This window comes from Equus asinus, chromosome 28 (assembly GCF_041296235.1).
Source record: "Equus asinus isolate D_3611 breed Donkey chromosome 28, EquAss-T2T_v2, whole genome shotgun sequence".
Taxonomy (NCBI): Eukaryota; Metazoa; Chordata; class Mammalia; order Perissodactyla; family Equidae; genus Equus; species Equus asinus.
This window is the reverse complement of record NC_091817.1, coordinates 35,746,525-35,762,638: the sequence shown is the minus strand read 5'-3', so window position 1 is coordinate 35,762,638 and position 16,114 is coordinate 35,746,525. Positions and strand designations below refer to the sequence as shown.

At 43.3% G+C, this 16,114-nt stretch overlaps 1 long non-coding RNA gene across 2 annotated transcripts in view; it reads right to left on the bottom strand.

Annotated features, from left to right (window-relative positions):
* Nucleotides 1-16,114, bottom strand: part of LOC123281727 (uncharacterized) — a 689,591-nt gene that overhangs the window by 21,318 nt on the left and 652,159 nt on the right. For both annotated transcript variants that reach the window (XR_011499118.1, XR_006521407.2), the window contains exon 7: nt 14,205-14,284. This is a non-coding gene — a long non-coding RNA (uncharacterized lncRNA). The remainder of the gene's footprint in view (nt 1-14,204; nt 14,285-16,114) is intronic.

Genomic DNA, 16,114 nt, shown 5'->3' with positions numbered 1-16,114 from the left:
GAGTTGGGGGAACAAAAACTCCGACCTACACTTCTTCCTCTGCCCATTTCCTGCCAGTGCTCCTTGGCCAAATCCAACTGGAAGCCACTGGACATAGAGATTGGCCTCCTGCAACAAAAAGCAAGGTGGAGAAGGAAGGAGAGTGCATCTGGGGAAAATGAATGGTATCCAGCCCAAGGATTTAAAAGCCACAATGCATATGAAAGTACTGAGCATGGACCTAACACCAGTAATCATTATTACTTTATCAGTATAAACCAAGGGCTATGGATGACAGAAAAAGAAATGAGTATTTTTTGCTAGGGTGACTTGGAGGATATTCATGGAGAAGGTATGCTTTGGGTTCTGGCTTAGTGGAGTAGGGAAAATAATAACAATAGCGCTAAGAGGAAACATTTTGTTCGGATTTACTATGTGCAAGCACCATTCTGAGTGCCTTATGTACCTAGTTAACCCTAGGTTAACCTAGTTAATCCTCATAAACATCTTATGGGATCAGTGCTATTTGTATCCCTATTTCACAGATGAAAAATTGAGGCAGAGAGAAGTTAGATAACTCGACTGAAGTCACACAGCTAATGAGTAGTGGAGCCAGGATTTGAACCAATTTCAAAGGCATTGTGGGGCATGACATTTGTTTTTTAGGCACAGAGCTAGAAAACTCTTATAGAGGAAGTAGAATCATCCAGATGGACTAGAGTGTGGGATTTTTGCTGGAGGACAGGGAGAGACAGTCTGGAGAGACAGCTAAGAACCAGATCTCTGAAGGCCAGAATGATAGACTGAGGAACTTGGCCTCCATTAGGGTAGGCGATGGGAAGCTATTGAAGATTTCCAAGAGAAAAGCAATCACAGCAGAGTGCCAGGGAGACTAGTCTGTGTGCAGAGTGAAACTAACAAAGAGGGAACAATTGGAAGCCAGGCAACCAGCTAGAGGATACTGCAGTAGTCCAAGCACCAGTAGGTGAGGGCTTGAATAGGATGCTAGCAATTGAGACAGGGGGCGGGGACACTGGAATTGTACTGCAAGGGAAGGCTCAACAGGACTTGAGGACTGATGAGTGGGTGTGTCAAGTGCGGCTGGAAAAAGAGAAAAAGGACAGGAAGTTGGGGACCCAGGTGACAGGGTCATGATGGTATCAGATGTACCATTCAGCCACACTGAATGTACATGTTGGGGAAAAGGTGTATATCATCTAGTCTTGTGTGTTTTCTGGTTATAACACAAATGCCATGAAGTTGTACCAACCCCCAATCAATTGCAAAATAACCACTGGTTTTGCGATATCAGCTCCTGGCAAATTCACTTGTGAGTCTGCAACAAGGATGAGGGTGGATTCAAGGACTGCCCCCTGAGGTGGTGAGAGAATCAGGGTTGCAGGATATTGTGAGATTAGTTCTGGGGAAGCTAGTAGGATGCTTGGTTGCCCGGCGACAATGCTGCCTCCGTGGCAGCCCTTGGTTTCCTGCAGTCCTGGATGCATCTCGTTAAAAGGAAAGAGGGATGGCTGGCTGACACATTTTCTGAAGTGGCATTTTCAATGTCCCAAGTCTTGGTATCTTGTTTATAAGTGGTACTTACAAAATACAAGGGAAAGGAAAAAAATGGGAGAGGAAGAAAGGTCTCCTGGGATCTTGAGCACGTGAGGAGTTGATCTTGACTCTATGATTTCAGCTTGTCTAACAGAGAAGGGGTGCAGGGCCTCCTTGAAATCCACCTGAAATGAATTAGCCTGAAGTAAAAGTAGGTGTTTATCTCAAGTCATTGCCTCAAATAGCTGACTACCTGTTGGAAGAAGGGTCTGATCGATGCAAACCAGAGCAGCCAAGCGTGAGCTGTTACACAGCGGTTAGTATTGATCAGAGCTAAAGGCTGCCGATAGGAATGTGGAGGGAACTGACAGGCAGAGAAGAAGGAAGGAGGAAACAGCCTTCGCTGGTGGCAGCCGTACAGAGAAAAGCCGATAAAAAGTCAATTCCACTTAACTGAATGGCTGCTAACTAAATATTTTTGGGGCCAGAGCCTTCCCAGGTAGCAGCTGGAGCATCTCTGTTCCAGAACTGAGACATCAAGCCAGAGCTGGGCATCGACAGGCGAGATTGCAGGGCCCCGGTGATGAATGGGGAAGAGGAGAGCTCCCAGACGGAAGGATGGGGGGCCTTGGTCTTCGCTGAGCTGAGTGGGAGCACTGGAGGGCAGCCACTGACCATGGAGTGCTGCTGACAGACAGGAAAGGGACAAGAGCCAGGCTGGAATTTGTGAAATAGTCTCTGATTAATTAGTTCGTTTAAAACCCCGATGCTCTTCTCTAAACTTAAGAAAGGGGTGTTGAAACTAACTGCTTCAATAAGGGAAAGTTGAATAACAGCTGGTCCTATTACAGAGAGAAGGATGGTGACCGAATACTCCTTGACCATAGTTGGAATTTACCTGGACTGCCCTGTAGATGCCACCCAGCCCTTCAGAGAGGAAGTGCTCATCTCTCGTCAGTTGAACCACCGTGAGATCCCCTAGGAATAAGGGGCCTGACACTATGTACCTCCTTACTCCATGCTGGGTGTTGCATTGGGTATCTCCTTACACCTTTTCCACATCTTTCCAAAGGGATATCACTGACCCCTATGTGATTGATGAGGAAACTAGGCCTCAAAGAGGTTAAGTGGCATTTAGCATGGTTCCTATTTTCTCTGAACCCTTATGAGACCATTTCACAATTTTGCTAAGTAACCAGTCCTTCTAAGTACCTTAATTATGGGTCATCTTTGTTCTCTGCTTGTCAAATGCTAGTTATTTGAGAAATGCATTCCACTTATTGATATATCAATGTATTGACGTGTGTGTGTGCATGTGTGTATGTGTACTCGCCATCTCTATGCTCAGGCTCCTCTCAACCAATATTTTGGGTGTATGCCGAGGGGAGTGTGCTCAGGCTATTTTGAGTTTCTGTACTTAATGCTTAGCAACTTTAATAAACTTCATTCCTTTAGGTAGTAGACTTAATATTTTAAGTATGGTTTTAATTACCATCCTCCTCAAGTTGAAGGCAAAACCAAGAGAAGGGGGGAAAAATCTAACCCCCGAGCGTTGCCAGTGAGTCCACTCTCTCTAAGAACGAAGGCTAGAATTCGAGAACATAGAGGCTAGAGCTCTCTCTAAATTGTTTCTTCGGGCACGGGCACATCATGCTTAAATCATTTCAAATTTCACTGGGTTCCATTCTCCCAGCACAGGCTGTAAACATTTATCTTTGGGCTTTCCCAGAAATGTGTCTTATGGAAGGGATTAGCTGTTTGCGCATTTAAAGTTCTGAAGGTGAACTCCGCTAACCTAACCCACATAATTAAAGTGGAAAATTTCTGGTGGAGGAAAAAAAAAAAAAAACACCAGGGAAAATACCATGTTTGGGAAGAGAGCTGGACTCCTACAGTCTCAAGAGATGGCTCTGCGTTCTTGGGCACTTAATTATATAACCCATCTTGCTGGGCGCTCCAGTTCTGTCATCTGCTCTGTCTTATCTCTGTGTTGAGACGATAAGCAGCTTGAAGGTGTGACATTGGAGCGGAGCAAGTGGTTGGTTTTATGGTATAATTTTTAAACATCACATTCATTAATTTTTAAATATGAAACATAAGGAAGAAAATAACAAAATAAAACAATACTTTTATTGTTCAGATAAATCTTCTTGGTATAAAACGAAACCTATTTGTGGACCTGGGTTCCAAAATTCAAATAATACAGAAAAGTACTAAATGAAAATGAAAAACCCTGCTATCTTCACCTGAGCTCAGTCCTGCTCTACAAAACTATCACTGTTAACACCTTCTTGCGATTCCTAACTCTATTCCTGCTATAATTTTAGCAGCACCTAGAAAAACCATCTTTCCTACTTATTGTCTGTAATAGCAGATGTTTCTCCATCACTAATTCACTCCTTTCCAAGTAAGTGCTATATGCTTGAGCCATTTCTTTTATTCAAAGATATTCTAAGTTGAAAATGCAAATGGCAAGAAGCAACGTTAAAAGTTTGTTACCCACCCGCCCCCATTCAACTGGATCTTGCATCTGAACTAAGAGTGAAGGTTCTGGAGTTATACCACTTAGCCCCAGTCCAGGTTCTATCCCTTGCAGGCTCTGTTTAACCCCTCTGTGTCTCAGTTTCTTCATCCCCAAGGTGGGGTAACAACAGTACCTGCTTCACAAGGTTGTCATCAGAAAACAGTGAGAGAATGAAAAGTACTGAGAACAATGCAGTACATAGCAGTACATAGTGGGTTTTGAAAAAATGCTAGCTATTATACCTATTACATATAGTTAATAACTAAATATAGGGGCCAGCCCCATGGCAGAGTGGTTAAGTTCACGCGCTCCACTTCTGCGGCCCAGGATTTGGCTGATTCAGATCCCTGGGGCTGACATGGCACTGCTCATCAAGCCATGCTGAGGTGGCATCCCACATGCCACAACTAAAGGACTCACAACTAAAAATATGCAACTATGTACCGGGGGGCTTTGGGGAGAAAAAGGAAAAATAAAATCTTAAAAAAAAACTAAACTAAATATAAATGATTTTTAAAACAATTGCCCTTTTTGAGCACCAAATACATGCCAGACATGGTCCAGAGTGCTTTATGTCCATGACTCATGCAGTCTTCCATACACCCTAAGAAGTAAGTAACAGTAAGAACCCATTCTAAGAGGAGGAAACTCAAAAGCGTAGTGTAACTTGTCCAAGGTCACATAGCTAGATCTCAAGGGCAAGCTGGGCTTTGAGGGCACATCTGTCTTTCCACTGGACCAGCTTAGACCAGGGCAGTTTCAAGAGAGAAGTACAGAGGGAGACTTCTGGACCTGGAGATGCTAGTGAAAGTGTGGGCTGATGCAATGGGAGGACACAGGGTGGGAGAGATGCCTGGAGGAGAGGGGGAAGGCTGGTGAAGGGGATGGGCAAGGAAAGGCATGCAAAGAGATTTGCCTATAATGTGATTTTTCCTGGGGCCAGTGCAAGATATGATTTCCTTCGTGGTCTCCCATGTTGCCTGGAAGTTGCCAGAAGCCACAGGATCCAAGTCCTAAAACCAAGTGTTCCAGTTCCACCCTGAGTTCCATGACCTCGGCAACTCGCATCACTTCCCCATCAAGTTTCCTCTTCTGTAAAATGGGGATCATACATCCTGGTTCATCTACCTACCTCATGGGATTGTGGTGAGGCTCAACTGAGTCTGGGGACTTTTAAGTGTTTGACCAACTGGAAAACACTGCACAGAGATGCTAGATATTGTTATTGACTTGATTGTACCTGTGACTTAAAAAGGGGGATGCATTTGGTCCTATCAATAAGACCCCAAAAATGTGCCTCCATGGGGAAGAGTTTATGGTGCCAGGGATGCTAGTATTGTCTGTGATCAATTCAAGAACAGGTAGGGAGACTGGGAACCTTATGGATTAAGAGTATTATCATTGTCTATGTGCAGTGATAGCAGGTTTGAGGGACACACATAATCAGCTCTCTCTTCTCTGTACTTCCATTCCCAGCAGGTTGGGGCAAGGTGGGGACTGATGACATCCCTGCTGATGTGTTTGAATTTGTCCACTTTATGGTCTGGTCAGTGGCAGCTCCACATATCTTATGGAGATACAAAGCAATTGACAGCATCCTGGCCATTTCTTATGGATCCAATATCTTGTGTCTAGGTTGTATTTCAGGCCAACTTTTAGTGAAGTGGATCAATGCTTGAAGCACATAATGTAAGATGATTCTTGAAGAGTTTGATTAATTGTGTCACAGTCACAGCCTCAGTTCAGGTTCAACCTTTTAAAAGTTTTATTATTGTATAAAGTGATCAATCAGGAGGAGAGGAAAGGCAAATGCTTAACTTTGGCCATATCTCTCCCTCTTTTTTGTCAGCAAGTGTTTCTCTCCTGGTCAGTTAATCTGGACTGTTCTGCAGAAACAGGGGTTAATGCAGATCCATGGTGGACCAAAATTGGGACCAAGAAGGAGGCAATCAGGTGCTGTGAGTGGAAGGTAGACTGCTCCAGCGTTGATCACCCTTGGTTTTACAGAGGAAGAACCTGGGGAGCTTTAAGATGTTCAGAATCTCGCATCCCACCCACAGAAATTTTGATGTCATTAGTCTGTGGTGTGGTCTGGGCATCCTCTGGGATTCTACTGTGTAGCCAAGGATGAGAACCACTGGTCTGATCAGAGTCGCTCTTGGTAAAACCATCAAGTGTGGCAAATTTATTTGGGGATCCTTCTTCCTCAGTTTCTGTTTTTTCTGTCTCACTCTCTCTGGGACCCTTTCCTATATCCCATCCTGCTGGAACATGCTCTCAAAGTAATTCCCAACAAGGTATTAGTTGATAAAGACTAAAGGGTTTAGCCCTTCCAGAAGCAAATGGTTTTTAATATGGGATTCTTGAAGCCAAAAAGACCTGGAGTAATCTAGCTCTAATGGAGGGGTTTTGACTCTTACTGAGAAGGTGGTTGAGATGCATTTGAGCTGATGGCTTTCTAGCTATCACCACTGCAGTAGCAGTCAATACTTAGCATGTGCCAAACACATATCTAAATAAATACCTTCATTCACTGAATCCTCCCAACAGCTTTATGAGATAGATGTGCTTCCATGAGGAAACTGAGACATAAGAGTGTTGAGTAACATACCCAAGGCCTGACAGCCAAGAAATAGTAGAGCCACAATTTGAATCCAGGAAGTCTGACTCCAAATGCCATGTATTTAACTACTCACTGCTCAAATTACCTCAATAGTCCCTACCAAGGTCAGAATGGAGCCTGAGGGCTAGCTTTGTTTCTCCAACAGGAGATGTTGGGGAACTTCCCCATTATTTTTCCCTTTCAAAGTCTCTGAGGCAGTGTCCTCTGTGGAAGAGTGTTTTATTGTTCCTGAATATTGTTCTTCCCTACAAGAGGGTAATACTTCTCCTGCCTCATCAACATCGGGCTTGGCCATGTGTCTTGTTTTGGCCACCAATAAAACGTGAGATGAAGTGAATGTATGCTACTTCTGAGCAGAAGCTTTAAAAGCCATCATGTGGTTTCTTTTCTCTCTTCCAGCATGACATTATTTTGAAGCTAGGGAGGAGCTGCTCCTTCAGCCCCAGGCTCAGAATAAAGATGAAATGGAGCCAAGATACAACCACGTGATTTAAATGAAATGGAGCAAAGATACTTTCACATAATTTGTGCACGAAAAATGTGCCTTAGTTACAAGTCACTAAGACTTAAGGATTGTTTGTTACTGCAGCATTACTTAGTAAAAACTGACTGATATACCTTCTGAATATCAATATTTTTAAGCTGAAATGCCAGGAATGCTGTAAGGATAGTATCCTTAAATAACCAATAAACTATACTATAATTTATCCAAGAAATCTTGCAGATAGGCTCAAAACAGATTTCTACCTTCTACAAATACTTTTTAGGCATCAATTCATCCTCATCTTAGAAGGCTAAGAGATCCTAAGCATTAGCCTAGCTCAGTACACACAGAATTCATTCATCAGCCTAATATTTATGAAGAGAATCAGCAAGAAAGAATAAAGCAGATTAAAAGTTATTTTAGGTTTGAGGTTATTAGATAGCACGGGAGAGAAAAAGTATATATTTTCCTTTACAGATGGGAATTAGTACCAAGACATGATAAGACTCTCCCTTGCCTGAGACAGAGAATGAAAGCACTCTTTAATATAAATGATCCATTCCAGGCTTCAGAACCTGGTCCTCTTTTTAGTTCCCAACTGCTTACTTCTGCCTCATACAATTTACAAACTTATGGCCCATGAGCTCAATGTGGCATGTAGAATCTCTTCTTTGGTTCCTATGTTGTGTGAGTGTATCAAATTGATTGCCAACACTCAAAATTTGAGATATTTCAAGTAAAAAAAAATGTATTTCCAGCTTCTCTTGAAGAATTGAAAACTCTGGTTATACTGGGCCTTGGAACCATCAGCTGGAGTTGAGCAGCAGCTACCCTTTAGGCTGAGCATGTTTTCCACAGTCCCCACCTCTCCCTATTGAATTGTGCCATTCCTATTTCACTTATTTTTATTCTTTACTTAGTTCATCCAGCCATTTGAGTTTGCCACCCTGGGGATCAACTTCCTTCCTTTTCTTTTCTTTTCTTTTCGTTCTTATTTCTTCCACAGTAAGGAAGGAGATCTTTGGGAGCCCATCCTTTGCCATTCTGAGGATGACACTCTCTGCCTTGTTCTCAGAACTTTCAGTGACCCAAATTTTACAGTCTAGCTCTTTGTGCCCCAAAAAAGAGTCACCCTAAACTATCTAAGACCATTCTTGGAATAGAGAGAATAGATACTACCCTCTGGAAATCCTGACTATGCTTGTTCAGTGGATTCCATAATGCTTACTGACTTGCAAACTTGTGTAGCAAGAAGGTCTTGCGGCAGCATAAACCTCCTGCCCACTAGATAATTCTGTTGATTAATAAACCATAACAGCTCTGATTACATGGAGAATGCTAGCAGTAAATGGTTTGAAAATGATTTTACTGTTTTCTGTTATGGAAACTCACATGTGGGAACATTATGGAACTGTTTTGAAATTTCTTTAGCCTTCCAAATGTAAAATCACTAGACTTTGATATTTTAGCAATTCTACATTCAAAATATCAGAGTCGATAAGACTTCAATCTGCTTTGTTGACACCTCCACTGGAGAAAGCCATCCAAAGTCATCTGGATGAAGTAGTCAGTAGGTAGGCACGTCCAAGCCTCTAGAATGCCTCTTTCTTTTTCTGCATCAAATTCATTGTTAGGCTCACCTCTCATTGGCTAAAACTTCATACCAAGCCTCAAGGATTATAAATTTAGGACTAGGACTATGCAGATTGCAATATGGCATGTGGGGATCAAGACGTACACTGGGGTTCCCAAACTCAGCAATAAAATCATTCTGAGAGTTCTCATGCCAGCATGCAGCCAGCTGCAAGCTTCTCCTGCTTGCCTTCTAAGGAGATTAAGACCAGTCATTTTATTTTGCTTCCGTTTTAGTTTATTTGAAGGTTTTATGATGTCTTAGTTGAGAGGCTCATGAGACTTCCAAATAAACACGCTGCTTTTAAAAATGGCAAGTTGTTTTTATTTATTTCTTTTAGATGCCCAATGACCTCTGGGTATATTAGGCAGCTTAAAATTATAATTAAAATAATAACTGTGGTCCTAAAACAATAATAGATGTTGAATTATGCAAACACCAAATTAGGATGTCCAGAAAATTCAGGAAGGATTGAAGGAAACCAGTGTAAGCATGGAATTAAAAAAGTTATCTTTGTGGCAATGTGAGCAAAGGGAACTTCTCTCTAACAGCAGCCTGGCTATTATTTTTTTGCTTTGTTTTGCCTTCCTACAAGGCCACTCAAATTTTTATTTTTTGTGTTTGCTGGATTTGGGGGGTCTGTAGAGGGGTATCTAGTTCTTTAGTTGACCTTGTTACGTTTTTACACACAAGAGAAAATAATGAAAACTTCTTGTCATCCGAGAAAACCTCTGTATTTTTATGATTTCTTGAAAATTTCTCAAATTCCTGGACACGAGCACTAAAAGCCGACATTGTGTTTCATTGGATGCCAAATCCTCAGAGCGCTTTTGAGTCTCTCTAAGACACACACATCTGCATTCCTCCATCTGTCATCTTAGCTCATCTTCCTCTCCCAACTGTTCTTAAATTAAATGATTACATCTAATGAGAGATTTTCTTGGGAAAGCTTATGGAATTTGTCCAAAGGCAAATTAAAACATTGCAGTGTAATCACCCAACTCAACTCACTGCTTGGATGCTATCAGTGCCTACTTCTACCCAAAAGAGTTAATCAACCTTTGGGCCCCATATGGAGAAAAGCATCAGAAAGAAAGCCCAGTCAAGAGAAAATGGAACCCACTGACTGATGGTTGAGACGAGGGGACGAAAGTGCTGCAGAGTGGGCTATAAGATGTGCAATGGATCTAAAGGCCAGGGCAGGAAGCACAGGAAGTGGGGAAGTGAAGGAACACAGTCATCTAGTTCTAGACCCTCAGGTCATGATGTCAATCTCAGGGATATGAAAATTCACCTTCTTTCACCCTCCTTTCCCCATGGATGAATGGATAAGGGTTCCTGCAATCGTCACAGGTCAGGATTGATGGGACTCGTCAGCTTGACTGGTCATTGTCCCTTTATTCCCTCACCGCTCCATGTGAATTCTCTCTTATCATTTGGCTGAAGGGAACAGCTTCCCCAGCGATTCCAACTTGTGGGAATTTATCCTAAGGAGACAATTGGACAGATTCACCAAGCACAAGGATGTTCATTAGAGTATCGTTTATAATAAAATTACTGCTCATCCTTAGGGGATTCGTTAAATAACTGACAGTACATCCAACACTGGAATGCAGTGCAATCGTTGAAAAGGAACATACAAATCTACAATTCACTGACATGGTATATTGTTTTGGACAGCATGTGTAATATGATACCACGACATAAAATAAGACACATATATATTTATGTATGCAGAAGACATCTGATAGGATGTAGTCCAAGTTAACAGTGTTTGTTTCTGGGTGGTGGAATTTAGGGTTATTTTAACTTTCTTTATGCTTTGATAAATTTCTTGCATCTTAAAAAGAGATTATATATTATCTTTATAAGCAGAAAATAAGCTTAAATCTGGGTGCATATTTGAAAGAAAGAAAGATAGCAGCCTTGGTTAATGGGATATGAGCATTTGTGCTGCTCTACTAGTCTCCAAACCCCCCAAAATCCCAAGGAACTGAATTCTGAGAAAGAGGTTGGGTTGGGTTATGATGGGAATAGAGAGTTGGCTGCCCCGGTGACACTCGACCTCTTTATTCCCAGGCTACTCCATTCTAATTTGATAATCATTTCCATGGAACCTTATGCCCTCCATTCAACACTCAAAGCACTTCCTCAGATCAGTGCTTTCAGTTCATCCTCAGATCATCATTGTAACAGAGGTGGGCAGGGGCGATGACTCCCTATCTGGGGACCTGAGGCATCAGTGGTGGTGGGACTGGAGGGAGACCCTGCACTGCTGAGCCCAGCGAGCTGCTCCTCCATCTGTCCACTCAGGGCTTCTTTCCCTCGCCCATAGTGTTTCACTTTGGGAAACGAGAGGGAAAAGTTTTGAAAGAATCTTTTAGTTAATTCAGGACATGGAACTGAAATCCTCTACATCTTTGTGTGTTGGGATGTTCAAGAGGTGGGTTAAATCTGGCTTTGATGATAGCGGTAGTTAGGACCTCGGATGGGCATCAGGGGTCATGATTCATTCTGATACTGCCAAGAAGCTCCGTCCTGGAAGTGTGGGGACTGAGATAATGGTCTCAGTTCTACTACAAACTACTGCAAACAAAGGCAAGGGTAACTTGACTGGGTCTTGACCTCTTTATATATAAAATGAATGGGGGAGAGTGATCAGTCTTACCTGCCCCCAAGGCATCATTTGGACAATCAAGTGCTATAACAGATATGAACGTCTTCATCTCTTTAACTTCTCTCTGATGCTCTCAGGAAGAGTTGGTTGCCCCCACCCATACTATAGTCTTGAAATATACTACCACTTATGCTGTAAGTCTCGAAGTTTCTGCCTCCCCAGTGAGGCTGTGAAGAATGAAGTCGGGAATGATTCTGATCCATATACAACCCCATCCCAAGACCTAGCATAGTGCTCAGCACTCATTAGTTTTCAGCAAATGTTTGTTGGCTTGGTGAGAGTCTGAAGAACTTGCCCAATGGGAAGCATTAGAAATTGCCGCTGTGAAACTGATTGAGTTGTTTTCTTACTTTACAACACCCAATTTATTATCCATTTTTTAAAAACCCCACACTTGGCCAGCCCCATGGCCGAGTGGTTAAGTTCATGCGCTCCGCTTCGGCAGCCTGGGGTTTCACCAGTTTGGATCCTGGGTGCGGACATGGCACCACTCATCAGGCCATGCTGGGGCGGTGTCCCACATGCCACAACTAGAAGGACCCACAGCTAAAAATATACAACTATGTACCAGGGGGCTTTTGGGAAAAAAAGGAAAAAAAAAAGCCCCACACTTCTCTCTAAGATTGTTAGAGCATGTTGAATAACAATAATAAGTGCTCACATTTGAGTGATAGCTTTGTGCCAAGCACCATACTACGCCCTTGACATGAATTGTCTCCCCTAATTCTACCAGCACTTTGAGGTGGGTACTGTTACCAGTTTTCCAGATAATGATGCTGAAGCTCAGAGGGTATTTGCCCAGAGCCCAGAGAGAATCGATCTGGAATCCATTTCCAAGCCCACTTTCTTGAGTACTTTTCCTTCCTATGTGTCAGAAGCCGATTTGAACCAAAGAGCAGGCTGGGTTAGTACCTGTTCATTTTCATTCCTAGTTGGAATTTATATAATGTTAGCTTCTTTCAAAAGCTGTTTCAACCAGCCTGTGTTCAGCAGGTAAAACTGAACATGGCCACAATGAAGGCTCAGATGTGCTGCATTTCGTCACCCTGACTTCTGACAACATCAGTTCGGTTTTGGAGTGTTAGCTCAAATGTGGTCCATCCCTTTGTTTCTTAAATGTTCCCATTTTCTTTTACTTCCCTCTCAGTTGCCTCTTAACCAGCTGAGTGACAGAAACTCAATGCTGACCACTTCATTAGCCAATGACCTTGTCCCTCTGGCCTTCTGCCCTGCTTGCTCTCCTAGGCAGCTTGCCTTACGTCATAAGTCCTCGTTAAAGGTCAGGACCTTGGAGCCATCAGCACTGGGCATGTTGTTTTAACATATATCTAGAGAAATCAGGCCTGTCGGATCACATTAGGCCCTATTTGTGGACTGTGTGCCAATCCCTGTGGTGGAGATGAGCTGTTACCTTTGAAACACAATCATGGCTAGTTACCAGAGAGTACAGAGCGGGGATTATATTCCATCAGTGAGGCCCTTCTAATCTGTTTCTCCTCTCATAGGCGGGGCTGCCCTTCTTCCTGTACAGAGAAAATCCTCATAAACGGTGCTTCTGTAAAGGAGCGAGGCTAGGAGACACAGCCTGTTTCTAAAACCAGGTGCGTTAATGAGCGCATGAGGGTTGGTGTGGTATATGATAAGGCTACACTGCGGGAGCCCGAGGTAAACAGGCTCACTGTTACACCTGCTAGTATAGCAATAAAGTTATAAAGCTGACAGCCACTGTTTGTTGAGGGATTAACCTGAGGCCGGCATAAGACTAGGTGTTTTATGTGCATTAGCCCATGTGATCCTTGTAATATCCCTGTGAAATTGATACTACCGTTAGACCCATTTTGTGGATGGAGAAATTGAGGTTCAAATAAGTCCAGTGATTTGCCCAAATTCACAAAGCAATTAAGTGATGGGGGTGGGACTGATTCCAAAACTGCTTCTGACCACCAGGCCACCGTGATTCTGTCGGGACGCTATTTGGTCTCTTCTTTGGAGCGAGATTTCAGGTGGTGTTTCAAGGGAACCATATTGTAATCCCTCTCATAGGGAGGGGCCCCAAATATCTCACTTGACCCAACAGAAGATTTGTTTAAAAATGGAGTCTGGGTCTAAGCCAACCCTCTTTTTTTTTTTTCTTCTCCAGGATTGGTTTTAAACTCATTCCTACATCCCGTGGGAGTCTGGCTGGACAGATCCCTTGACAGGGGATAGAAATAGCTCTCATAGCCTATTTTTAAGGAAAATGTGATGTCAGAAAATGAGGCAGGAATGGACACCCACACCAGGCTGGAGAATAAGGCAAACTTTTAAAAAGTCTTTCACCAGGAAATGCTCTCGGAGAGGAGGAGTGGGAATGCCGACAAAGAGACTAAAGTTGGCAAAGACACACCAGGTGGGTGGAGCTGCTTTTCACCTGGCCAGCATATTTCTGTCACATGTCTTGTGTTTGACCCACAGCAAGTTCAGCCAGGGAAGGTAATACTGTTGTCCTGCAGCAAAACTCACTTTTCTATCTAGAGAAATAGAGCCTGACAAAATGCACACAGAAATGGCCGCTTGCCTCTTTCCTGGAACCTCAAGGCACAATGCAGGGGTGTCTAGTAACACCACAATTTCCTTTGAACTGTTTGGTTTTGTTTGGTGCCCTTGTCTGGCAGGTTAGTCTTTTTGACTGCGTGAACTCACCTGGTATAACATTTTCTTTCATTGAGAAACAAGAAGGCTGGAACTCACCTCTCTGATTCCGGCAAAGCTGGACACCATCCAATCACGCTCGGCTAGACTTCTGGAGGCTGTAAATTATATCTTCCAAGCTAAGGAAGAGAAGAAAGAACAAACACACTGTTGGGGAGACGGCTGGTGAACTTTTGCAGGCCGCGTGGTTAATGAGCAAAATGATGCTCCCATTTCGCTTCACTTATTTTTCCTGGGTAAGATTTGTATCTGGGGTGAGGGTTTATTCAAACTGGCCCCACCTAGACCGGCATCATAAGTAAACCACACAGCTACCTGTATTCATCTATATCGATAATGCTGCAGAGAAGCACTTTCTTTAACTGGAAAGCCAGTCTTTAAAAACACAACTCAGGGCGGCCAACCTCGAGATAGCATCTGATATTCATTAGAAATTATACAACACTCTAAGCTGAAGTAAAGAAATACTGGTAGAGGGATCAGGATAAGAATGAGGAAAATCGAAAGTGAAATCCTGTGCTGATTGAAAGGGACTGGAGCCCCCACATTTCTCCCCAGCCACTGCGTTTCTGCCTGTCCATCCCAGGGAAAGCATTCCAATGGTGTTAACTACTGAACACTTGTCTCGCCTTCCATTCCCCTTTCCCTGGGTAGCTGCGGTGAGTTGGCTGCCGAGATGGAGCCCTGAACCTATCCATCAAGTCCACGGAAGAGAGAGTTAGAAAAGCAAACATTATCTGGGATCAATATCTTTACAAATCCAAAGGAAACCCCAGCTCCCGAAGGGTTAAGCCAGGGAAGGAAAAGCCATCAGGCTGTTTAGTGAGCTAATGTTTTTATTGATGGGGGAGGCCTTTAAGTCCCTAACAGGAAAAGTGGGGAAAGTGGCAGATTGTTTGACTGGGGAGAAAGGAGAAGGGAAGGAGCATTTTATATACTTCATGCTCTCATTCCCCTGCAATCAAACTCCTAAAATCCACATAATGCAGAAGACATTCCGTAACCTTGAATAATATTCAATACAAGGTGTTTTCCTCTCTCTTCTCCCCCTCCCAAAGTGGAATCCACATCTTCCCCTAACAATTTTGCTATAATGCACATCTCAGGCTAATGCCTGCACTGAAGAGCACATCTTAATTTAACAACTGTGTTATAAAGCACATCTCAAGCTAACATTCCTAGGATAATCCATATTTCAACCTAACTACCCTGGCATAACACTTCAATCTAATTCCCCCACTGTAAAGTACATTGCAATCTAACACCCTCATATAATGTACATCTCAGTCCATTATTTTGTATTTTGTAAGCCATATTTTGATATGTCTTTTCCATTAAGGAGCAGAACTGTCTGGAGACAACGGCTATTCCTGCGCTGAAAGCTTCCATAGTTCTTACATCGTCCTTTGGTGACAGGCTGCTGATGGATATGCTTCTGAACTTTCACCTTTGGCATCTTGGGTTCAACTCTGGCTTGTTTCTGTACTTCAAGCCTATGTCTTCTGTTGGGAGCAGAGGTGACCAGGGAGACCTGCTTGGTACTGAGGGGCCTTCTCTCATGCTAACCAGCAGGGCGGGCCAAATCAGATGATCAGAGTCTACCTCAGGAGAGGGCCGTCTGAGGTCAATGTCAGGGTCAGAGGTCAGGGTGTAGCTGCTGGCTAATAGAGTGTAAGCTAACACTGTTGTCAAATTGCTGGGTTAACCGACAATGCCTGCCTCCTGCTGATGACCTTACCCTGAGGGAGGGGGCTATTGGCTTTATTGGAAACCTGCCAGTCTCGGAGGTGATGGAAGTGGCCGATCACAGCTAAAGACTGTTTGACTGTTGCTGGTGGGCCAGTTCCGTGGTCTGTCCCCAAATGAAAGGCCTGCAGAGCTGCTTATCGGTGGCTGAGTTTTCCACATGTGATGGATTTCTCTTCTGTTTCACAGCCAGCTGGGTTCCC